The following is a 27,155-nucleotide window of genomic DNA, read 5'->3' on the forward strand; positions in this document are numbered from 1 at the left end:
AGACCTAAACATCTAATTTCATGGTTTACACACTAATTTCTAAAGACCGGTTTCCCTTAGCCCCTCACCTTTCCGATGAAAGTCCGATGAGAGTTTACTTCTAGCAACCAAGCCTATTTCGCTGACATGATTACTAGAAGATGCATAGAGGATTGAAACTACTCTTTGTCTCAATAATTGCAAAGACTATTTCACTGTTTTGCAATTATTGTCTAGATTCACTTGTTCCAACATCAAGACTCCGCTCTCGCTTTATGAATTGATGTTTGGGATGATGGATTAACGATTATCAAACCCTCTGCTTTCGCTTCCACAGTTTGATAATTGTTAATCCACGTTAAGACGGTGAATCTAGATTAGAAATTAGGGTTACATAGAAATTAGGGTTTAGGCTTGTTTTGTTTAGGATTGAGTCATTAGACTCCCCAACAATCCCAAGACGAAGAAGTCTACTCACTCATGTTCATCGTAGACATGGGGGAAGAAGAGAGAAAAACAGTAAAATAAATTGCAAAGAAAGTAAAAGGAAAATAAAGACTTTTTATTGAAATAAACAAAGTAAAGGGTGAATGTTTATGGTGGAGAGCTACTCTATTTATAGCTTTACAATCGACTTAGAAACTAAGCAACTAAAGGGATAAAACGGTAAAGCTGCAACAGGGTAACTTGAGCCCGAAGAAAAAGCAGCAAAACAGGTTCTGGAGACGGGCACGGCCGTGCCACATGTTGGCACGGGCCGTGCCAAGCTTCTGAGTATGAGGGAACATATTTTTGTCCCGTATCTTCGTATTCTTGCGCTGTATTTGCTCCAGTCCTCTTTCTTTCGCTCCAAGGCACCTTCCACCATATATTCGTTCCTAAAATAAAATAAAAAGCAATTTAAAGTAAAATATTCTAAAAGGAAATAAAATGCAATAAAATAAAACTAAATCTTTAATAAAACTAAATTAAATAAAGCATTAAATTAGACTAATCTATGACTCGTCAAACTCCCCCACACTTGAATCTTTGCTTGTCCTAAAGCAAAAGGCAACAGACATAGCAGCAACAAAAGATTTATTCATGGCAATATTAAGAACACATGTCTCAAAAGAAAGGCTTTGCTTCAAGTACACTAATTACAATTTCAAATACTTCTCATGAACCTATTCTACCCAACATCAAGTCTCAAGTTAGTGTGTGTGTGCAGTCCAACCCTTTTCTTGCTCCTGTATAAGACAGATATTATGAGGAATAGGTTCTATCCTTAGTGCTAAAGTAATCGAGAAAAGTCCTTTCTTCATTTCATATAAGAGTGATGGGAATTTAAGTTAAAATTAGATTAGATTAACAATTAAGCACAAGGGGCTGCAGATGCTTAGGGGCTATCTATCCTCGTAGGAAGTCTTCTCGGATGTAATTGTCCTTTCCCCCTAGATTCAAAATCACCCTAAGCAGTGCTGCAAAATTTTATTTATTTCATCTCCGCGTAGGAAGTCTTTTTGGATGTAATTGTCCTTTCCCCCTAGCATTGATGAATTTGTTTCACTTTAAGTTCAAATTAGAGAGTCACCACCACAATTAGGAAGTTAGGGATTATCCTTTCCCCCACATGTTGGTGCCATTCTCCCGCCCCATTTAACTTTAACAATTTAAGAATATAACAATTAAGAACATTTGATTAATTTCCCACACAACTTATACTACTTTTACTCTTAAGACTTTAAAGGGTCTAAGTTAACACTAAAGATAGAACGTGTTCCTTAAAATACCTATTCATACATTTGCTCAAGGATTGCAACCGGGTGCTTTTCTCATTGGAGAATTTCACAATAAAACAAGACATGGGTATAGCAAGAACATAAGAAACACAAGAAACTACTTTCATGTACAAGAAGCAACCTTTTAAAGAAGAGACAAAACAAAAAATTTCATGCCAATTTTTTACATTAAAAACAAGCTACTAGTCATGCCTTTCACTATAAAAACAAAACAAAAGAATAAAGTTCAAGGGAGTTTGGACACTACGACTCTAGACACTTTATTAGGCCCCCCCACACTTAGGGGAAGCATTGTCCTCAATGATTCAAAAAGAAAAGAAATTAAAAAGAAGAAGAAGAAGAAGAAGAAGAAGAAGAATAAAGAAGGAGTAGAAGAAGAGTAGTAGAGAGAGAGAAGAGAGAAGGGAAGAGAGGAAGAGGAACGCTCACAATTTATTGAGGTCCATAAGGAGGACCTTGAAGTTGGAGGTGTTGCATCATCCTTCGGAGCATTTCATTGTTTTCATTGTTCACACGGTTGCCTCTTTGGACATCGTTTCGAAGCCCGGATAACTCAACACCTTGCCTTTGTTGCTCGGTGCTCATCCTCTCGATCTCATTGTGAATCCATGCCCATCTTTGATGTTCATCAAGTTCACCGGTTTCATGGCCATGGTGCCCCTCTTGGTGCAAGTTAGCACCTTCTCCCATGTCATGGTGCAAGTTAGCACCGTCTCCTTCATCATCTTGCTGCTCTAGAACCTGCACATCATCAACATACAACCAATTTTCTTCCACCTCGGTGGTAGTCCGAGATGGGTTAGGAAGTAAAAACAAGATAGGCACATTTAGCTTGAGTTGCTAATGGAGGGGTGGACGTTGTTTAATGAAGTTCATAGCAATGAGGGTATCTATGTTGAGTCTATTGTTGCCCTCAATTGGTTTGATCCCCTCATCTTCACCTACTCCAAAACACCTAGCTATGTATTGTTATACCCTAATTTTGGACCTAAAAATACTAGCTCAATTCTTCTTTTCTTGCATTTCAAGTCACCCAAAATATTTTCCTTGCATTTCAAAGTCATTTGAATTTGTCTCTGATCAATTGCATCTTTCTCTGCATCTTATTTCAATATTACTTGCAAAATTCATGAAAAAAGGTATTTTAGTCATTTCCTGCATCCAAACTCATTTTAGTCCTTGAAAATTGTTTGTGTCTTTTCATTTGATTTGTATAAGTCCTTGTTTTAATTCCATGTCAAAACCCATTCCAAAAATTACATTTGAAGTCATTTTGAGTCAGTTTAGCCCCTAGGGGCATTTTAGTCATTTCCTGTGTTAAAACTCTGTTTAATCCCTAAAACTTGTCTCTGAGTCTTTTCATTTAGTTTGTATAAACTCTTGCTTTAATTCCCTGTTAAAAACCATTTTAAAATTGCATTTGAGTCATTCTGAGTCATTTTAGTCCCTAGGGGGCATTTTGGTCATTTTACACAAAATTTTGGCAGAGAGAGGTTACTTTGAAGTACCTCATTTAGTAATTGGTTCATTTTAGTCCGTTTTGTTATTTTTAATCGTTTCACTTTACGTTGTTTTCCATTTACCAATTTTAATTCAATTTTATTTTAATTTTCATTTTAGTCCTGAAGTTTCTAATAATTGCATTTTTAGTCTTTTATTATTTTTGCAGTTTGGTCCTTTAAGTTTAGTTAATTGCAGATCAGTCCAAAGTCAAGTCCAGTGTCCAATCCACGTGTCAGCTCATCATTGGTCCAGAAAGCCATGTGTCAGCCTATAAAAGGCCACATCACTGTACAAGTCAAGGAGGACCATTCATTCGGTTACAACTCATCACAAACAACCTCCACAATTTCTCTCTCCTCTAACAGAATCAAAAGACAAAATTCTCCAGGAACGAAGATGAAGATTCATCTTCATCCTTGAACCCTAACTCATCAATTTTCCCAGAATCATCACAATCAAAGCCAGATCCGTCCCAAACTGATCACTGATTTCGCAGCAATTCACCAAACTCATCATCAAGCACACGAATTTCACATAAATCTCCAGAAAATCCAAGCTGAAAGTGTTTCAATTCAACAAAAATCTCGCTAAAGTTCGACCAAAACCGTATCAGTTCTCAGTGATTCCTTTCAGGAATCTTCATCACCGAACTGGTTCTTTTTTCATCTTCTTGCAATTCAAGCACAAGGTGCGATCACAAGAAGTGCTTCGAGAAGAGAAGAAGAAAGATCGAATTCGAAGATGAACCAGAGAAGAAGTGGAACGTGTTCATCTATTCGTTTTTAGTTCGAAGCAACAAAGAAACACTCACCAGAAGATCAGAGAAGAGATTCAAGAAGTTTCCTGCATCTTCTCCTTTGAATCTCCGAATTGAACAACAGGTAAACACGTAAACCTCTCAGATCTTCTTTAAACACATCAACGAGGTTAAATCGAAGTAGATCGGAGCCTTCTGGAAAACATATGTGAAAAAGAGTTCAAAACCGAAAGTTCTAGAAAAAACCATAAGTTCAAACCCCGATCTACGCCGATTCAAAAATCTTTTTAGAAATCTAGCTTCGAAATTGAAAAGAGGAGAGGAAGAGCTTTAAGAATATGTAATTAGTTTTAGAATCGGAGTGGTTTGAAGCTCCGACACGGAGGCGCCACCACCGGCCACCGCGTCGGAGAAAGGTAGAAGATGATCGGAAGTAGGACGGAGAAGATGAGTCTGTTGCAGACTCTCTCTCTCTCTAGATTTCCTTTAGAGAGAGAAGGAGAGGGTGAAAGTGAACCAAAACCGGTTCAAGGCCTTATATAGGCCTGTGAACCGGTCTGACCCGCTCCAAACCCAACCTGGCCCGTTACTCTCCCCAAGCCCAGTTCCCATGCCTGTGTACCTCTTGCTACGCGCACCCCCTGCTTCCTGCATTTCTTGTTGAAAGTTTCTAATTACACCTCTTGCTATGTTAATTTTGCATGATAAAATTTCTAAAAATGCCTATTATTTTCCTTTGATATTTTTGTTGATTCTTGATAATTTTTACATGTTGATACTGAAAAATGTATGGAAAATATTGTGTGCTTTTTGTTAATTCAATGTATCAAGTTGTGTTAAAAATTTCTAGGACTTGTGTGATTTTTTTTGGCTCATAATTGTGGATACTTGATGTTTGCTCGTGAAATGTAAATTCATGCTGAAATTCACTTCAAAATTATGTGCAACCTTCTTGTGCTTTTGCCTCACTTTTTCTTGTAAAACTTTGTGCAATTTTGAAGTGATTTTGGCTCTTGAATTTGGCACATAATAGTGACTTTGAATATGCATTTTTTTGAGTGAGTTGGCTTCTTGTTTTAGTATATACTTGCTGTTTGATTTGGTTTCATGTTGTGGATTTTGTACCTTGTGAATAATGTGTGGTCCTTGTATTAAATAAAGTGCAAATAGGCTTGAAAATACTATGATTGTATTGCATGCTAATCTCCCTTGATTTTTCACATCATAATTGAATTAAAACTTTTGAAATGTTACCATTGATGTGAGGATTCTAGGCCTTGGTTTTGCCTTAAGAATTTTAGTAATCTTTCAAGTACTATTTCATCATGGTTTTGATTAAGTTCTTGGTTATCTCTTTGTTAATTTCTAGTTACTTTAATTCTCTTTACTTGTTTCTATTTCTTTTCTATATTTTTTTTGCTACTAACATTTTCGTCTCATGTTTCATACACTCCATAAGCATATTTCATCCTTTAGTCTTAGTTTCACTTCTTGCCATTTGAATTCATGCAATACTTAAAATGTAAAACCTACGAATTCTTGTACTTTACCTTATGCTTTTAAATTCTTGCAAGACCATAGCATGTAAACTAGGGCCAATGTAAAGGACAATGGACTCTAATGATATACACCGACACAAGCACCGACACATGCACACACATCACATAGGTACTTTAGATGTATGTCTAGGGTATGCATGCTTTAGATGTATGTTTAGGGTTTGAATGCTTTAGATGTATGTTTAGGACTTGAAACTTAGCAAAATCATTTTCCAAATAAACATGAACAATCTCACTTGAAAACCTTTTTCCAAAAATAGGAGTCAAAACTCCTCCTTTTTTTCCTTTATTTTCTTAAACAAAAATCATTAAAGAATTTTAATCATACCTAGACTTTCTTTTGCAAAATGACTAATTCAACCTCACATTTTCCAATCTTATGCCCTTGAGGCCTCTCTCTTATTCTTCAAAATTTCATTTTCAAGCTTAAAATCAATCAACAAAAACAAAAAACATTTTTGGAAGAGAACTACGGTGGATTTGATCCCTTAAAAGGGTACGTAGGCAAGGAACCAATATTCCTTCAATTCAAATAAAATAAAAATCCAAAAACATTCTTCTCCCTCCAATTCTTCACTTAGTAAACCTTTAGGCATAAATAAACACTTTCAAATAGCATTTAAAATAAAGCGCGCGCGTAGAAAGTAAAGATGATTCCTATAGGATACTATAGTCGTTATGGGTGCCTAACACCTTCCCGTAGCGAAAACAACTCCCGGACCTCGATTCTCAAGGGTTTTGCTTATTTTTTCCCTTCCCAAGAAAAAATGAGATATCAAAGGTTAAAAAGGTTCAAACGTAATCAATGTTTGACACCCAAAAACCAAGATAAAACAGCTGGCGACTTCACTGGGGATATCAGAGAGTTACGCCTAGTCTTTATTTCCAAGCTTGCGCTTTCGTTTTTACTTGCTTCTTTTTGCTTTCCTATGTGAATAATTGTTTAAATTCTTGCAAACGTGTGAGGGTGAGAATATCAAAAGTCCTACACCCGGGCTGAGTGAACTTAGGATTTAGGAGGGATATAATCGAGAATTCATTCCGAGGGTTGCCTCGTGTATTGGATTATGCGATCAATCCCACATAGCTGAGGCATTTTGGGGGTGATGTTGTCGGCGCGTGTTGTCGCGTTTAGGCACTTTGCTTCTAATTGTTCTATGACGCTATGAACCGTAGATAACCAAACCCATCCATGGCCATTTTCTAGGATGTAGTGCGGAGGCTAAACCGAGTGTTGTCTCGAATTTTAGTCGTCCCGCGACACTACATTCAAGTTAGACCTTCTTACGCATAATCATGGAGCGAGTGTTGTCTCGTGACACCATGATATACGTCGGAGAGGTTGCAACTTGGGAACCTTTTTAGAACCCGGTTACTATTATCCTAAAGCCCTAGATTCACCGGACACCGTGTCCACCCATGACTCCACCCATGACTCCTTGACTTTGAATTTCAAACCCACCATGTTTTCTCCGTACTTGAATGTGATCATGCATACATGCATACATGCATACATGCATAAACTTTTTCCATGCATTTATCGAAGGGCTTAGACAAATTGAATTTGTAAACATTGTAGGAATGGGGAAGACTAAGTCCTACAAGTTCAAGGAAGTGGATTTGGCTAGTTTGAGAGATTTGGCACTCAAGATTGAGGATCTGACTGGTTTCCGACATCGTTACGGGGCTTTACTTACTCTTCTCCAGACTAATGTGGATGAGAAGCTTGTGCACACTCTAGTACAAATCTATGATCAGGAGTATCGGTGCTTCACTTTTCCTGACTTTCAGTTGGTGCCCACACTCGAGGCTTATTCTTGCTTGATGGATTTATCTATTACTAAGGGGGTACCCTTCGCGGGACTTGAGAATCCTCCTACTCCATTGGTTATTGCCCGTGATCTTCATCTCAAGACCACCGATGTCTCCAAGATTCTTGTCACTAAGGCTCACATCCGAGGGTTCACTTTGGAGTATTTACTCGAGAAAGCCAATCTCAAGACCACTTGTCAGGACACTCTTGAAGCTATTCTTGCACTCCTCATCTATGGGATTATTCTCTTTCCAAATCTTGATGACTTCGTGGACATGAATGCTATTATGATCTTCCAATCCAAGAATCCGGTTCCTACTTTGCTAGCTGACACATACCATGCTATTCACGATCGATCCGGCAAAGGTCGTGGATGCATTCTTTGTTGTGTACCTCTCCTCTATAGGTGGTTTATTTCGCACCTTCTGAAGTCTTTCCATGATAATCCAGAGAATTGGACTATTTCACAGAGGATCATGGCTCTCACCCCTAATGAAGTGATTTGGTTCACTCCCGCTGCTAGAATCAAAGAGATTATCCTTGGTGGTGGAAAATTTCTTAATGTACCACTTCTTGGTACCCGGGGTGGAATCAACTATAACCCGGAGCTTGCCTTGCGACAATTTGGTTTCCCAATGAAAGAGAAGCCTATCCATCTTGCTACATCTCCTTACTTCTTCCATTACTCTAATGCTCCCACATGAATAAGAGAAGATTTCATAGAGGCTTGGTCTAAAATTCGGAAGAAAGAGGTGAAGCATATGGGTGTGAGGTCCGGTATTGCTCATGAGGCCTATACGCAGTTGGTGATAAATTAAGCTGAGAAGATTGGTATGCCTTACCCCGCCATGAGGTATGTGTCTGCATCTATTCCAACTATGCCTTTGCCTCTACTTCCACCTACTCAGGAGATGTATCAGGAACGTCTAGCTATGGAGAGTCGGGAGAAGCATCAGTGGAAGACTAGATACTATGAGGCTGAGAATTTGATCATGACTTTGGATGGAAAAGATGAACAGAAGACTCATGAGGTGTTGACACTGAAGAAAGAGTTGGCTAAAGCTAGGAAAGAAATTGAAGAAAAGGATAAGTTGCTTATGAGAGACTCCAAGAGGGCTAGGGGGGCCCGTAACTTCTATGCCTGATACTGCAGCTATGAGTCTGAGTCTGAGGATGATGCTTCCACTTCCTATGCTTGAGGATTTCTATTTCCTGTTATTATTCCCAGTTGTTATTGTTGTTTTACATTTCAAAGTCTATCCCTTGGCTTAGTATTTCAAAGGGAATTATCTTGTAGGACTCTGTGATGTTTGATTGTTTTGTCTGGTTTTGATGTTTCAATTGTTTAGTAATGTTTACAAATTTCTTATTTGTCTAAAACCCTTCGATAACACAAAAAGAGTCTTTTTGCATATGCATTAACACATCTCATGCATCATATGCATTCATTGGTCACAAATGACTTCTCTCATGCTCATTGCCTCCTGGTTCTTCTGCCGCAGTCTGAAAAGTGGCTCGTGCTCGTAAGGTTTACCAACCGGATAGAGTTCATCAAACAAGATTGTACAAGAGAAGAAACATGGCTAACTTTGAAGAAGAAAATGCTCAGCTCCGTGCCGAATTGGCTGCCATGAAAGAAGACCTGGCTAAGGCTCATGACGTTATGTCTACTATGATGGCTGCACAAGAGCAACCAGCCACATCTGTCCCAGCTTCTATTGAAATGATTCCATCTATCCCACTGTCTACCGTAATGTCTGATGCTCGGTTTGTTATGCCCAACGGACGCCCTTATGGACTCTCAGCTTTCTATGCTCCTAATACTGCGGCTGATATTTTTGGTATTGGCAATCAAGGACAGGTTCCTGTGACAACGTTTACTCCTACGTCTACCTCTATGCCTCAAGTGACTACTGTTGTTACCGATCCTATTGTACACACTGTGCAACAGGTAATCGATGTTGACACTCCGCGTGGACAAGACCCTATAATGGAGGCTATGAGAAAATAGTTAAGAGAGTTAGCTGGAGAACTCCGTGAGGTCAAAGCAAGCCGTGGGAACGGTGTTTCTGCTAAGGCTCGTGATCTATGCCTGGTATCCCGATTTGAGGTTCCTAAGAAATTCAAAGTGCCAGATTTTGACAAATACAATGGAACTTCTTGTCCACATAGCCATGTCATTCGGTACGTCCGAAAGATGGCCAACTACGCAGATAATGATGCACTAATGATCCACTGCTTCTAGGATAGCTTGATGGAAGATGCGGCAGACTGGTACACTGGTTTAAGCAAAGACAATATCCATACTTTTGAGGAACTCGCTGCTGCTTTTGAAAATCACTATGAGTTTAACACCCGCTTGAAGCCGAATAGGGATTCTCTTAAGTCTTTGTCCCAGAAGTCAGATGAAACCTTCCGTGAATATGCTCAGAGATGGAAAGGGGCAGCTGCCCGTGCTTCTCCTCGGCTTGATGAGGAAGAACTGACACAGACATTCCTGAAAACTTTGAAGAAGGAATATGTTGAAAGAATGATAGTTTCTGCTCCAAATAATTTCTCCGACATGGTTACTATGGGAACTCGTTTAGAGGAGGCTGTCAGAGAAGGTATCATTGTTCTTGAAAAGGGGGAATCTTCAGCTAGTGCACCTAAAAAGTATGGTAATGGCCACCATAAGAAGAAAGAATCCGAAGTGGGGATGGTATCTGGTAACCAGTCTACAGCTGCTACTCAATTACCTCTACCCTACCAAACATGCAGTACTCTCAACATCCTTTCTTCCCGCCATTCTACCAGCAATATCCTTTGCCACCGGGTCAACCACCCGTGCCCGTTAACGCCATTGCTCAGCAGGTACAACAGCAGCCTCCTGCTCAACAGCCACAGCAGCAACAACAGGGTCCTCGGCCCAAGACTTATTTCCCACCAATACCAATGCGGTATGCTGATCTGCTCCCAACTCTACTTGCTAAAGGCCAATGCGTCACCAGACCAGGCAAGCCTCCGCCTACACCATTGCCTCCCAGGTTCCGACAGGATCTCACATGTGAATTCCATCAGGGCGCTCAAGGCCACGATGTTGAGGGTTGCTATGCTCTGAAATATGTGGTAAAAGACCTGATAGACAGAGGACGGTTGACGTTTGAAAATAGTGTTCCTCATGTTCTTGACAACCCACTTCCAAACCATGCTGCCGTTAATATGATCGAGGCTTTCGAAGGAGTTCGTGTTCCTCGAGAAGCTCTTACTTTAGATGTCCGTAATGTTGCCACTCCTTTGGTGCCACTACATGTCAAACTTTGCCAAGCTTCTTTGTTTGATTACGATCATGCTTCTTGTTCAGAATGTCTTCAAAATCCTATGGGTTGTTGTGTGGTACAAGGTGATATACAAAGCCTAATGGATGACAAGCACTTGATTGCCAGTGATGTTTGTGTGATTGTGCCAGTGTTTCATGATTCTCCTGCTGGAAGTGCATCTCAGACAAGGAACGTTGAACCCTTAGTAATCAGGTTGCCTGGCCCGGTATCTTATGCCTCTACTAGGGCAATCCCTTACAAGTATGATGCAACTATGATTGAGAATGGGGTGGAAGTGCCACTGGTATCCCCAGCTACGATTGATAACGTTGCTGGAGAAATTACAGCTCTGAGAAGCGGAAAAGTCCGTCCACCCTTGTTCCAAAAGAAGGTGGTTACACCCGTTGCCACAATAACTCCACCAGTTGCTCCTCCTATTGACAAGAATGCCAGCCCATCAGGCCAATCTATTGAAGAGTCTAATCTGGACGAAATTCTGAGGCTTATCAAAAAGAGAGATTATAAGATTGTAGACCAACTGCTGCAAACTCCGTCAAAAATATCCATCTTGTCTCTGCTCTTGAGCTCAGAAGCTCACAGGAAAGTGTTAATGAAGGTACTGGAACATGCCTATGTTGATCATGAAGTCTCCGAGGATCAGTTCAATGGAATAGTGGGTAACATTACTGCTTGCAATAATTTGGGGTTTGGTGACGATGAACTCCCCGAAGCAAGGAAATACCACAACTTAGCTTTGCATATTTCAGTGCACTGTAAGTCTGACATGATATCCAATGTGTTGGTGGACACTGGATCATCCTTAAATGTAATGCCTGAGTCTACGCTGAGACAGTTGAGTCATCATGGACTCTCTCTAAGGGGAAGTAGTTATTTGGTTAAGGCTTTTGACGGATCTCGTAAAGATGTTCTTGGAGAAGTAGATCTGCTAATTACCATTGGTCCTGAGACGTTCCAGATCACTTTCCAAGTCATGGACATCAATGCTTCTTACAGTTGTCTCCTCGGAAGACCGTGGATTCATGATGCTGGGGCAGTAACTTCTACTCTGCATCAAAAGCTCAAGTTTGTGAGGAATGGTAAGCTTGTCACTGTACATGGTGAAGAAGCGTATCTGGTTAGCCAAGTGTCATCTTTCTCTTGTGTTGAAGCAGGGTCCGCTGAAGGGACGTCATTTCAAGGCTTGACTGTTGAAGGTGCAGAACCCCGGAGAGCTAGTGCTAGTATGGCTTCATTGAAAGACGCCCAGAAAGCTGTTCAAGAAGGGCAAGCTGCTGGCTGGGGCAAAGTGATACAGATTTTGGAAAACAAGCGTAAAGAGGGCCTTGGATTCTCCCCGACCTCAGGCATTTCAACAGGAATTTTCTATAGTGCTGGGTTCATCAATGCTATTGCTGAAGATGCTGCTGAAAGTAGTTGTGTGCCTACGTTTGTTGTACCAGGAGGCACCGTGAGAAATTGGGAGGCCATTGATGTTCCTTTAGTCATGCATGCTTCCATGTAATGTGTTTTGTTGCTCATGTTTGTCTTTGTTTTCAAAATAACAATCCTTTCGCTCTGCCCAAGGCGAAAGTGATATCCTTGTAAGGGCATGTTTGTTTCGGCGTTGCCGTTATCAATAAAAGTTGTCGTCTTTTCCGCGACTCTTTGTTTTTGTACTTTTTAGTGCCTTTTTCTTGGAAATAATGGTAATGCCAGAAAAAACCGAAACATCTGTATTTTCTTATTAATTTCAAAAATCTGCATAAAAAAAACATTTTTTCTAAAATCATCCCAATCATATTATGCAGATTGAACCACAATAAACCCGTTGAACACAATGACCCTATGGTTCCTCCAAATTTTGAATTCTCTGTATATGAAGCTGAAGATGAGGAAGATGATGAAGAGATACCGTATGAGATCACTCGACTGCTTGAACAAGAAAGAAGAGCCATTCAGCCTCACCAGGAAGAAATTGAGCTTATCAACCTGGGTACTGAAGAGAACAAGCGAGAGATCAAGATCGGTGCTGCACTTGAGCCAGAGGTGAAAAAGAAGATTACTCAGCTTCTCCGTGATTATCCAGATGTCTTTGCATGGTCCTATGAAGATATGCCGGGTCTAGATCCCAAGATTGTGGAACATCGGATACCGACAAGACCTGAATGTCCTCCTGTCAAACAGAAATTGAGAAGGTCTCGTCCAGACATAGCTCTTAAGATCAAGGCTGAGGTGCAAAAGCAGATTGATGCGGGTTTCCTCATGACAGCTGAATATCCTGAGTGGATTGCCAACATTGTACCAGTACCAAAGAAAGATGGGAAAGTTCGAATGTGTGTTGATTACAGAGATCTGAATAAAGCCAGTCCGAAAGATAACTTCCCATTGCCTCATATTGATGTGCTTGTTGACAATACTGCTCAATCCAAAGTGTTCTCCTTTATGGATGGTTTCTCTGGCTATAACCAGATACGGATGTCACCTGAAGATAGAGAAAAGACGTCCTTCATCACTCCATGGGGAACGTTCTGTTATAAAGTGATGCCATTCGGCTTGATAAATGCTGGTGCTACCTATCAAAGAGGCATGACCACTCTGTTTCATGATATGATTCACAAAGAGATTGAAGTATATGTTGATGACATGATTGTGAAATCAAGTGATGAGGAGCAGCATGTGGTGTATTTGAAAAAGATGTTCGAAAGATTAAGAAAGTACAAGCTGCGGTTGAATCCTAACAAGTGCACATTTGGTGTAAGATCTGGAAAGTTGCTAGGCTTCATTGTCAGTCAAAAAGGCATTGAAGTGGATCCTGACAAAGTCCGAGCCATTAGAGAGATGCCGGCCCCTCAAACTGAAAAGCAAGTCAGAGGTTTCCTCGGACGCCTGAATTATATTTCAAGATTTATATCTCACATGACTACTACCTGTGGACCAATTTTTAAACTGCTCAGAAAGAATCAGCCTGTTGTATGGAATGATGAATGCGAGGAAGCTTTTGATAGCATTAAAGAATACTTGTTGGAACCACCTATCCTTGTCCCGCCAGTGGAAGGAAGGCCTTTGATTATGTACCTGTCAGTGTCAGATGATTCTGTGGGTTGTGTTCTCGGTCAACAAGACGAGACTGGAAAGAAAGAACATGCTATCTACTATCTGAGCAAGAAGTTCACCGACTGTGAGATTCGGTATACAATGCTTGAAAAAACTTGTTGTGCTTTAGCTTGGGCTGCCAAACGCCTGCGTCATTATATGGTGAATCATACAACTTGGTTGATATCCCGAATGGATCCAATCAAGTACATCTTTGAAAAGCCTGCTGTTACTGGAAAGATTGCACGTTGGCAAATGTTGTTGTCTGAATATGATATTGTGTACAAAGCTCAGAAAGCAATCAAAGGAAGTATCCTTGCTGAGCATCTTGCTTGTCAACCTCTTGATGATTACCAGCCAATTAAGTTTGATTTCCCTAATGAAGAGATTATGTATCTGAAAGCAAAAGACTATGAAGAACCACTGATTAATGAAAGGCCAGATCCCAATAGCAAGTGGGGGTTAGTCTTTGATGGTGCTGTCAATGCCTACGGTAAAGGGATTGGAGCCATTATTGTAACTCCGCAAGGGCACCACATTCCTTTCACTGCACGAATAACTTTTGAATGCACAAATAACATAACTGAATATGAAGCATGCATCTTGGGCATTGAAGAAGCCATTGATATGAGAATTAAGCACCTTGATGTCTATGGAAATTCTGCACTTGTTATTAATCAGATAAAGGGTGAATGGGAGACTCATCATGAGAAGCTGATCCCTTACCGTGACTATGCAAGACGGCTGTTGACATACTTCACAAAGGTTGAGCTGCACCACATCCCCCGGGATGAAAACCAGATGGCTGATGCTCTTGCTACTTTGTCTTCCATGTTTCGTGTGAACCACTGGAACGATGTGCCCGTAATCAAAGTGCAGCGTCTTGATAGACCCGCTCATGTGTTTACTATTGAAAATATGCCAGATCAAGCTGATGAAGATGTGAATGATGGAAAACCTTGGCACTATAATATCAAACAGTTCTTGCAAAATCATGAATATCCACCTGGTGCTTCCAACAGGGATAAAAAGACCTTGAGAAGATGGGCTAGTAAATTCCTTCTGGACGGAGAAATCCTATACAAGGGGAACTACGACATGGTCTTGTTAAGATGTGTTGATAAACAAGAAGCTGAGAAATTGATGCATGATGTACATGATGGTACTTTTGGGACCCATGCTACAGGTCACACCATGTCAAGAAAACTGTTAAGAGCCGGCTATTACTGGATAACTATGGAGCGTGACTGCCACAGACATGCCAAGAGATGCCACAAATGTCAAATTTATGCTGACAAGATCCATGTGCCTCCGCATGCCCTCAATGTTATCTCTTCCCCATGGCCTTTCTCCATGTGGCGCATTGACATGATCGGAAGAATTGAGCCAAAAGCTTCCAATGGACATCGTTTCATTCTAGTGGCGATTGACTATTTCACCAAGTGGGTTGAAGCTGCTTCCTATGCAAATGTAACCAAGCAAGTGGTAGTAAAGTTTATCAAGAATAACATCATCTGTCGATATGGTGTTCCCAACAAGATCATCACTGACAATGGTTCCAATCTGAACAATAGCATGATGCAAGCTTTATGTGAAGAATTCAAAATTGAACATCACAACTCTTCTCCTTATAGACCTCAGATGAATGGTGCAGTTGAGGCCGCTAACAAGAATATCAAGAAGATTGTTCAAAAGATGGTCACCACTTACAAAGACTGGCATGAAATGCTACCTTTTGCCTTGCATGGTTACCGTACTACAGTGCGCAGTTCAACCGGGGCAACTCCTTTCTCTTTGGTGTATGGTATGGAAGCAGTTCTCCCTCTGGAAGTGGAGATTCCATCTCTTCGAGTGATCATGGAAGCAAAACTAACTGAGGCTGAATGGTGTCAAAGTCGGTATGATCAGTTGAATTTGATTGAAGAGAAACGTATGGATGCCATGGCTCATGGACAGTTGTATTAAGTACGAATGAAGAATGCTTTTGATAAGAAGGCCCGACCTCGAGAATTCAAGGAAGACGAACTTGTATTGAAAAGAAGGATAAGCCAGCAACCTGACCCAAGGGGCAAGTGGACACCTAACTATGAAGGTCCTTATGTTGTCAAGAAGGCTTTCTCTAGTGGTGCTTTGATCCTTACACACATGGATGGTGTTGAACTTCCGAATCCTGTAAATGCTGATATAGTCAAGAAATACTTTGTCTAAAAAGAAAAGAACAGCGTGGTAGGTCGAAAACCCGAAAGGGCGGCCTAGGCAAAAATGCGCTTCCCGGTGGATCAAAAACCCGAAAGGGCGATCCAGGCAAAAGTTAGGGACAAAAAAAAAATGAATATGAAAAAGCTCGCTGAGATTGTACGCAACTCAGGCAAGAATGAGCGTCTCGATGAGCCGAAAACCCGAAAGGGCGGTTCATGCAAAAATGAGATTGATAATAAAAGACAAGTAACTATATCTGGCAAACCACCATCACTCCTTGGGGCATCTGCAGTTGTCAATAATCGTCTTCATCAGAAGCTTCTGTACTTGTGAATTCAAAATTTCTATGAACTGTAGCGGTCATCGTGTTCAATGTACCACCAACCAATAAAATTACCATTTTCCAAGCTTTGTAAATCTGTGAAGTCATGCATTTGGCTGACTCTCACTCTTCTACATCAATTTGAGCCTGTGCTATTGTTTGAAACTCTATTTTTCTTTCTATTTTCAATGCTATATACAAAATATTTCCTTTCTATGTGATAATGTCAATGTCTGGAACAAACATTTTTGAAAATTGAAAAATCTTTTCCGTCTATTTTGAAAGCAAACCTGAGCAATAAGGTACATTCCAGTGAAACATGCATGAATAAATGTATATCAATGTCCATTTCAATACACGTTACAAGCAGGTTGTTCCCCAGGATGATCTGTGGTCAATGGCAAGAATGAAAAAACAGAATGAAAGTAAAAAATGCAAATAAAAAGCTCGCTAAGTTGAAAACCCGAAAGGGCGGCTTAGGCAAAAATGAGCACCCCGCTGATTGACAACCTATGAAGGCAATTCAGGCAAAAATGGGGCAATGAAAAGAATTTATTCCCAGTGAATCGAAAACCCGAAAGGGCGGTTCAGGCAAAAATGGGATTGAAAAAAGAAAGAATGAAATGATGAAAAGCATTGACCACAGATGCGAACATCCAACGTTTACCCAGCACTGACACACCTAACAACGGCGACCTGTATCCAAGAATCTTCCAAAGGTCCCTCCTCTACAAGTTTCTATTGCCCTCAACCATGGTTTTGATACGTCTTTCAACGACGGTCTCTCCAAAGAGGATTTCCATATGAATATGTTATAGCACGAGCCACTACGTGCCCAATCTTCCAATGTTTCGTCTGTCTCTGTGAAATTTCTCTGTCAAACTACAAACCAATCATGCATTTCAAGCATTCTTACATGCATAATCATGCATTTTATGTGCTCATACATTTACTGATCTTGTTATACCATACATACATGTTGCATCTCCAATCTCAATTTTCAATTCAACTCAGTTTCCACTTTCAATTCAGTTCAATCTCCACTTTCAATTCTCAATTTCAATTCAACCCAATTTCAATTTCCAATTCAATTCAATCTCAATTTCCAATTCAATTCAATTTCAACTCTCAATTCAGTGTCTATGTTTGTATCTCTGATTATTTTCAACTTTCAATGTCTCCTTCAATGTCAACTTTCAATTCAATTCAAGTCAATGTTAATCCACTCCCAATTTGCTTTTGGGCCAACAATAATGGTCATGTCTATTTTCAAATCAAATCAATGTCAACTTACTCTCAATTTGTATCTTTTCAAATCAAACTTCCAATTTGTATCTTGTTATATGTCTTGTTATCGGTCAAGTGGCTAGTTCGATCCAAAGAACAGCTTGTACCTGCTTATATGCCTATGTTTCCGGTCAAACAGCAAGTTCGATCCGAAGAACAGTTTGTACCCTGCTTATGTTTTGTTATCAGTCAAACGACAAGTTCGATCCAAAGAACAGTTTGCACCAACTTACATGTTGTAATATTGATCAAGCCGCAAGTTCGATCCAAAGAACAACTTGTATCAACTTTTTGTCTATGCTTCCAGGTCAAATAGCAAGTTCGATCCAAAGAACAGTTTGTACCTGCCTATCTGTTTGTGTTTTCAATCAAGTAGCAAGTTCGATCCAAAGAACAACTTGTATCTTTCTATATGTCTATGTTTCCGGTCAAGTGCCAAGTTCGATCCAAAGAACAACTTGTACCTGTCTCGTATTTCTATCCCCGGTCAAGCGGCAAGTTCGATCCAAAGAACAGCTTGTACCCATCTCTTATTTGTATTTCTTGGTCAAGTGGCTAGTTCGATTCAAAGAACAGCTTGTACCTATCTTTTGTCCCCTGGTTTGTCTACCCTATCAATGCCTCCCTAAATCCCCAGTGATATGACATGCTCTGTAAACTCTAGTTCGTTTGTCTTGCATTCATAATCAAAATGTTGCATGGCATTCATATTTTGAAAATCTGAGAGCGTATTTTTATGTCCAAAAACAGTGCAAATGTTAATATTTAAGTATCTTCGTCCCGTCAAATCAAAGACTTCGTCTCTTGACCCTCCGGACAAAGAAACTTAAATAGGGGCAGCTGTTATACCCTAATTTTGGACCTAAAAATACTAGCTCAATTCTTCTTTTCTTGCATTTCAAGTCACCCAAAATATTTTCCTTGCATTTCAAAGTCATTTGAATTTGTCTATGATCAATTGCATCTTTCTCTGCATCTTATTTCAATATTACTTGCAAAATTCATGAAAAAAGGTATTTTAGTCATTTCCTGCATCCAAACTCATTTTAGTCCTTGAAAATTGTTTGTGTCTTTTCATTTGATTTGTATAAGTCCTTGTTTTAATTCCATGTCAAAACCCATTCCAAAAATTACATTTGAAGTCATTTTGAGTCAGTTTAGCCCCTAGGGGCATTTTAGTCATTTCCTGTGTTAAAACTCTGTTTAATCCCTAAAACTTGTCTCTGAGTCTTTTCATTTAGTTTGTATAAACTCTTGCTTTAATTCCCTATTAAAAACCATTTTAAAATTGCATTTGAGTCATTCTGAGTCATTTTAGTCCCTAGGGGGCATTTTGGTCATTTTACACAAAATTTTGGCAGAGAGAGGTTACTTTGAAGTACCTCATTTAGTAATTGGTTCATTTTAGTCCGTTTTGTTATTTTTAATCGTTTCACTTTACGTTGTTTTCCATTTACCAATTTTAATTCAATTTTATTTTAATTTTCATTTTAGTCCTGAAGTTTCTAATAATTGCATTTTTAGTCTTTTATTATTTTTGCAGTTTGGTCCTTTAAGTTTAGTTAATTGCAGATCAGTCCAAAGTCAAGTCCAGTGTCCAATCCACGTGTCAGCTCATCATTGGTCCAGAAAGCCATGTGTCAGCCTATAAAAGGCCACATCACTGTACAAGTCAAGGAGGACCATTCATTCGGCTACAACTCATCACAAACAACCTCCACAATTTCTCTCTCCTCTAACAGAATCAAAAGACAAAATTCTCCAGGAACGAAGATGAAGATTCATCTTCATCCTTGAACCCTAACTCATCAATTTTCCCAGAATCATCACAATCAAAGCCAGATCCGTCCCAAACTGATCACTGATTTCGCAGCAATTCACCAAACTCATCATCAAGCACACGAATTTCACATAAATCTCCAGAAAATCCAAGCTGAAAGTGTTTCAATTCAACAAAAATCTCGCTAAAGTTCGACCAAAACCGTAGCAGTTCTCAGTGATTCCTTTCAGGAATCTTCATCACCGAACTGGTTCTTTTTTCATCTTCTTGCAATTCAAGCACAAGGTGCGATCACAAGAAGTGCTTCGAGAAGAGAAGAAGAAAGATCGAATTCGAAGATGAACCAGAGAAGAAGTGGAACGTGTTCATCTATTCGTTTTTAGTTCGAAGCAACAAAGAAACACTCACCAGAAGATCAGAGAAGAGATTCAAGAAGTTTCCTGCATCTTCTCCTTTGAATCTCCGAATTGAACAACAGGTAAACACGTAAACCTCTCAGATCTTCTTTAAACACATCAACGAGGTTAAATCGAAGTAGATCGGAGCCTTCTGGAAAACATATGTGAAAAAGAGTTCAAAACCGAAAGTTCTTGAAAAAACCATAAGTTCAAACCCCGATCTACGCCGATTCAAAAATCTTTTTAGAAATCTAGCTTCGAAATTGAAAAGAGGAGAGGAAGAGCTTTAAGAATATGTAATTAGTTTTAGAATCGGAGTGGTTTGAAGCTCCGACGCGGCGGCGCCACCACCGGCCACCGCGTCGGAGAAAGGAAGAAGATGATCGGAAGTAGGACGGAGAAGATGAGTCTGTTGCAGACTCTCTCTCTAGATTTCCTTTAGAGAGAGAAGGAGAGGGTGAAAGTGAACCAAAACCGGTTCAAGGCCTTATATAGGCCTGTGAACCAGTATGACCCGCTCCAAACCCAACCTGGCCCGTTACTCTCCCCAAGCCCAGTTCCCATGCCTGTGTACCTCTTGCTACGCGCACCCCCCTGCTTCCTGCATTTCTTGTTGAAAGTTTCTAATTACACCTCCTGCTATGTTAATTTTGCATGATAAAATTTCTAAAAATGCCTATTATTTTCCTTTGATATTTTTGTTGATTCTTGATAATTTTTACATGTTGATACTGAAAAATGTATGGAAAATATTGTGTGCTTTTTGTTAATTCAATGTATCAAGTTGTGTTAAAAATTTCTAGGACTTGTGTGATTTTTTTGGCTCATAATTGTGGATACTTGATGTTTGCTCGTGAAATGTAAATTCATGCTGAAATTCACTTCAAAATTATGTGCAACCTTCTTGTGCTTTTGCCTCACTTTTTCTTGTAAAACTTTGTGCAATTTTGAAGTGATTTTGGCTCTTGAATTTGGCACATAATAGTGACTTTGAATATGCATTTTTTTGAGTGAGTTGGCTTCTTGTTTTAGTATATACTTGCTGTTTGATTTGGTTTCATGTTGTGGATTTTGTACCTTGTGAATAATGTGTGGTCCTTGTATTAAATAAAGTGCAAATAGGCTTGAAAATACTATGATTGCATTGCATGCTAATCTCCCTTGATTTTTCACATCATAATTGAATTAAAACTTTTGAAATGTTACCATTGATGTGAGGATTCTAGGCCTTGGTTTTGCCTTAAGAATTTTAGTAATCTTTCAAGTACTATTTCATCATGGTTTTGATTAAGTTCTTGGTTATCTCTTTGTTAATTTCTAGTTACTCTAATTCTCTTTACTTGTTTCTATTTCTTTTCTATATTTTTTGTGCTACTAACATTTTCGTCTCATGTTTCATACACTCCATAAGCATATTTCATCCTTTAGTCTTAGTTTCACTTCTTGCCATTTGAATTCATGCAATACTTAGAATGTAAAACCTAGGAATTCTTGTACTTTACCTTATGCTTTTAAATTCTTGCAAGACCATAGCATGTAAACTAGGGCCAATGTAAAGGACAATGGACTCTAATGATATACACCGACACAAGCACCGACACATGCACACACATCACATAGGTACTTTAGATGTATGTCTAGGGTATGCATGCTTTAGATGTATGTTTAGGGTTTGAATGCTTTAGATGTATGTTTAGGACTTGAAACTTAGCAAAATCATTTTCCAAATAAACATGAACAATCTCACTTGAAAACCTTTTTCCAAAAATAGGAGTCAAAACTCCTCCTTTTTTCCTTTATTTTCTTAAACAAAAATCATTAAAGAATTTTAATCATACCTAGACTTTCTTTTGCAAAATGACTAATTCAACCTCACATTTTCCAATCTTATGCCCTTGAGGCCTCTCTCTTATTCTTCAAAATTTCATTTTCAAGCTTAAAATCAATCAACAAAAACAAAAAACATTTTTGGAAGAGAACTACGGTGGATTTGATCCCTTAAAAGGGTACGTAGGCAAGGAACCAATATTCCTTCAATTAAAATAAAATAAAAATCCAAAAACATTCTTCTCCCTTTAATTCTTCACTTAGTAAACCTTTAGGCATAAATAAACACTTTCAAATAGCATTTAAAAATAAAGCGCGCGCGTAGAAAGTAAAGACGGTTCCTATAGGATACTATAGTCGTTATGGGTGCCTAACACCTTCCCGTAGCGAAAACAACTCCCGGACCTCGATTCTCAAGGGTTTTGCTTATTTTTTCCCTTCCCAAGAAAAAATGAGATATCAAAGGTTAAAAAGGTTCAAACGTAATCAATGTTTGACACCCGAAAACCAAGATAAAACATGTATGTAATGATGCCACCCACCACTATGTCTCCCTTACCGGCTGGTTTATTACCTAAGAAGTCTAGGTAGTCAATCAAATAGAAACATGTGTTGACGGGGTGGTTGTGGAGCATTGCCCATAACATGAACAACTCATCGGTTCTAGTATTTCCTAGCTCGGTTCTACCCCAAATAGTGCAAGCCATTATCCTTTGGAGGTACCTAAGTACGGGGTTGTGGATGTTGCTAGCTTTGTTGGCTCTAGGGACATAGTTGGAAACGCCGGTGATACGTGTCCAAAAGGCAGCTGGGTCGTAGTTAACCGGTTTTAGACTAGGATCCCAATGATCATGAATATATCCTTCATTTGCAAAACCTAAGGCCTCACAAAAGTGCTGAAGTGACATGTCATAATCAATATTCATCAACCGGAAAACAACTCTATGGTTAGGGTTATCATAATCCAACTTATCTTTAGTGAAAACAATTGAGCTTAAAAATTCATAAGTGAAATTTTCATAACCCCGCATAGGTTTCAGCAAATCAGTCCAACCTAATTTTCCTATCAACCTAGAAACATCATCAAAAAGCTCTAGCGCATCCAAAGTATTGGGATCTGGATAACGAGAAGGATGCAAGTGTTTAGAGATTAGAATTTTATACCTGTCCCTTTGCTTGTTGTTTTTGAACTGGATTCCATGATTCTTCACTTGTGCTTGCTTCTTTGGGGGAGGTCCTCCTTGAGAGCTTGCTGGTTCCTTACCACTTCTTCTTGAAGCCATTGACCCTTGTTGCAATTGGTTTGAAGTTTTAGGGTTTGGGAAGATTTTTGGTGGAAAGGATTGGTTTATGGTTGGGGTTGATGTTTAAGGAAGGTTTGTTGGTTTGGATGTGGAGATTGGTTAAGGTTTTGTGGTATTTGGGTTAGGTTTTGAAAGATTAGGGTTTTGGTGAATTATGGGTTTGGATGGATGAAAGATGTTTGTGATTGGTGGTTTTTGTTTTGGATGAAGTTTGTGGTTGATTGGTGAAAGAATTGAGTGATTTGGTTAAGATTTGAGGGAGATATGAGGGTTTGAAGGTTTGGAGGTTATGGAGGTTTAGAGAGAAGTTTGAAGGTAGAGAGAGGGTTGTTGTTTGTGAATGATGAAGAAGAAAGAAAATTTTATGTATATATGCAGCAAGAGGTCGGGCACGGCCGTGCCACCTATTGGCACGGGCCGTGCCATCTTTCTGACTTCAACCCTTTTTTTTTCTTTAAAAACTTGGCACGGCCGTGCCATACCTAGCACAGGTCGTGCCACCTTTCTGGTCTTGGGGGCTTCAGAATTTTTCAATTTCTTGATTTTTTTTCGAATCACACTTGGACAATTACCTACAAAACAACTTAAAACAAAGAAAAACAAAACGAAAGCAATTAAATGCGTGGGTTGCCTCCCACGAAGCGCTCTTTTAATGTCATTAGCTTGACGGTTAGAAAAAGTCCTTAGAATGGATCAAAGATATCATATTGTGTAGATGACGCTATAAAACGTTCTTTCACAACGTGATCGTTAACCATACAACAAGAGTAAAGAGCGGGACCTTTCATAACATTTTCCAACTCAAATCCTACCATCTTATCAGTCACTTGAAAGACTATCCTACCGTTCTTGACATCTATAAGAGCTCCCGCAGTGGCTAGGAAAGGTCTACCTAGGACTATGGGGACGTCTTCGTCCTCCGCAATGTCAACGACTACAAAATCAGTTGGGATATATATCCCTTCTATCTTAACGGGTATGTCCTCGACAAATCCTACAAGTTTCATGGTAGAACGATCAGCTAGCTTCAACTCTATTTTGGTAGGTTTCAATTCTCCTATCCCTATCCTTTTAAGAAGAGACAAAGGCAGCAAACTAACACTAGCTCCTAAGTCACATAAGGCTTTGTTTATGGTTTCATTCCCAATTTCACACGGTATGGCAAAGCTACCTGGATCTCTAAGCTTAGGGGGTGCTTCTTGGATGATTGCACTAGTTTCCTTGGCCAAGGCTATTGTCTCATTATGCTCTATAGCCCTTTTCTTTGAAAAAATTTCCTTTAAAAACTTGGCATATAGAGGCATCCTAGACAAAGCTTCAGCAAAGGGAAGTTTAATGCAAATCTTCCTAAGTATGTTAACAAATTTTTCAAACTTACCCTCTAGTTTAAGCTTATCAAGATTTAAGGGGGATGGAGTTTTGTTTTCTTCAAGCGGTTTTGCTTCTTCTATCACAATTTTATCACCTAAAGGCTTGACACTTTCTTTCCCAATGTTTTTAACCTTAGCAAAAGTTTCGCCTAACTTACTACCCCCAAAAGATATGACATTAACTTGGGCTTTGGGATTGGCTTCGGTTTGACCAGGAAAGACTCCCGGTGTTTGGGAAGAGGTAGCCACTTGTTGGGCTATTTGAGCGATTTGAGTTTCAAGCATTTTAGAGTGAGTAGCAATAGAGTCAACCTTGGTATTGAGCTTCGAAAGAGAATCATTCAGAAATCCTGTTTGGTTTTTAAGTTCTTGAAGTTGTTTAGTCTGGTTGGCAATAGAATTTTCCAACAAAATTTCCAAATTAGATTTCTGAGTGAATCTTTGGTTGTTTGCATAACCGGGTGGTGCTACTTGTCCATAGGGATTTTGGTTTTTATAAAAATTTTGATTTTGTCGCATCCCTTGGTTGTATTGAGCATAATTCATTTGCTCAACACCATTAATAGCACTACCTAGTTGGCAATCAACACCAGCATGACCAGTTATACCACATATTTCACAAGAAGGAGTAGAAGCAGAATTAATAGCACTAACATTGAGTTTTTCAAGTTTTTCAGTTAGTGTATCAATTTTAGAAGCAAGGTGGTCATAGTTAGAGACTTCGTACATACCTGCCTCCTTTTTGGAGGATGAAGAACTAGTGATGGCTCTCTCGTCGGTCCATTTGTAATGATTTTGAGCCATGTCTTCAATCAGGGCATACGCCTCCGTGTAGTTCTTGTTCATAAGTGCTCCACCTGCAGCTGCATCAACATACATCTTAGTGGTATAAGACAAGCCATTATAAAAAGTGTGGACTATAAGCCACTTCTCTAGGCCATGGTGGGGACAAAGTCTTAGCATTTCTTTGAAATGCTCCCACGCATCATAGAGAGATTCCCCATCTTTTTGGTTGAACCGCGTGATTTGGTCTCTAAGTTTAGCGGTTTTAGATGGTGGAAAGAAACGGGCAAGGAATGCTTGCCTCATCTGATCCCATGAGGTAATGGAACCGACTTCGAGGGAATGGAACCAAGCGCTAGCTCTATCCCTTAAGGAAAAAGGAAAGAGATGAAGTCTTACGGCTTCTTGGTTCTCCTTCATGGTTCCACTAATTCGTAGGAAAATAGAGATGTGAAGATTGGGATCCTCAGTGGGGGATCTCGAGAATTGGTTTTGCTGCACCAAGTTAAGTAGGGCAGCTTAATTTCAAAATTGTCATCCTCAACCGTTGGGTACACAATAACAGCTTGTGGCTCAGCCGTAGACGGCGTTGCATACTCTTTGAGAGTGCGATTGGCCATGACGGTGTTATTTCGTGCGTCTCTCTTTCGTTTATGCAAATACCTTTCGATCTCATTGATTATTACAACTCGATTTCTGGTTTTTCGCATAAAAATTTGAGAACCCAAGAAGTTAACAATGACAGAAAAATAAAAAGTTAAAAATAAAAACGAAAAAGAAAAGAGAAAGAAGAAGAGAGAATTCTAATCACTAAGAAAAAGTTAATCAAATTAGTTAACTCCCCGACAACGGCGCCAAAAACTTGATAGAGCCAAACCGCAAGTGCACGGCCTATCGAAGTAATAGTAGTAAGTAAAAGTATCGTTCCGCTAGGGAGTTGTTCAACTTAATTAACCTTTAGTGAATGATTAGAGGGAGAGAAAGTTTAGTAAAAAGGGGTTTTGATTGCTGAAGGTAAAAAACAATATTAATAAAAAGCCTTGGGATCATTGGTTCATCATAATGACAAATCCTTCACTAGACAAGACCTAAACATCTAATTTCATGGTTTACACACTAATTTATAAAGACTGGTTTCCCTTAGCCCCTCACCTTTCCGATGAAAGTCCGATGAGAGTTTACTTCTAGCAAACAAGCCTATTTCGCTGACATGATTACTAGAAGATGCATAGAGGATTGAAACTACTCTTTGTCTCAATAATTGCAAAGACTATTTCACTGTTTTGCGATTATTGTCTAGATTCACTTGTTCCAACATCAAGACTCCGCTCTCGCTTTATGAATTGATGTTTGGGATGATGGATTAACGATTATCAAACCCTCCGCTTTCGCTTCCACAGTTTGATAATTGTTAATCCACGTTAAGACGGTGAATCTAGATTAGAAATTAGGGTTACATAGAAATTAGGGTTTAGGCTTGTTTTGTTTAGGATTGAGTCATTAGACTCCGCAACAATCCCAAGACAAAGAAGTCTACTCACTCATGTTCATCGTAGACATGGGGGAAGAAGAGAGAAAAACAGTAAAATAAATTGCAAAGAAAGTAAAAGGAAAATAAAGACTTTTTATTGAAATAATACTTGAAATAAACAAAGTAAAGGGTGAATGTTTATGGTGGAGAGCTACTCTATTTATAGCTTTACAATCGACTTAGAAACTAAGCAACTAAAGGGATAAAACGGTAAAGCTGCAACAGGGTAACTTGGGCCCGAAGAAAAAGCAGCAAAACAGGTTCTGGAGACGGGCACGGCCGTGCCACATGTTGGCACGGGCCGTGCCAAGCTTCTGAGTATGAGGGAATATATTTTTGTCCCGTATCTTCGTATTCTTGCGCTGTATTTGCTCCAGTCCTCTTTCTTTCGCTCCAAGGCACCTTCCACCATATATTCGTTCCTAAAATAAAATAAAAAGCAATTTAAAGTAAAATATTCTAAAAGGAAATAAAATGCAATAAAATAAAACTAAATCTTTAATAAAACTAAATTAAATAAAGCATTAAATTAGACTAATCTATGACTCATCAGTTTGTCTCTAATTTGGG

At 39.3% G+C, this 27,155-nt stretch overlaps 1 non-coding gene and 1 pseudogene across 1 annotated transcript; both read left to right on the plus strand.

The window, feature by feature from the left end:
- Positions 1 to 2,554: 2,554 nt before the first annotated feature.
- On the plus strand, positions 2,555 to 8,591 carry LOC146927762 (uncharacterized; annotated as a pseudogene).
- Positions 8,592 to 25,205: 16,614 nt separating this feature from the next.
- LOC146927763 (small nucleolar RNA R71) lies at positions 25,206 to 25,312 on the plus strand. Its single transcript, XR_015009101.1, has one exon. It is a non-coding gene; the product is annotated as a small nucleolar RNA R71 (small nucleolar RNA).
- The last annotated feature ends 1,843 nt before the right edge of the window (positions 25,313 to 27,155 follow it).

This window comes from Medicago sativa, chromosome 4 (genome assembly GCF_051527215.1).
Source record: "Medicago sativa cultivar Bolivia chromosome 4, Bolivia_mono, whole genome shotgun sequence".
NCBI classification, from domain to species: domain Eukaryota; kingdom Viridiplantae; phylum Streptophyta; class Magnoliopsida; order Fabales; family Fabaceae; genus Medicago; species Medicago sativa.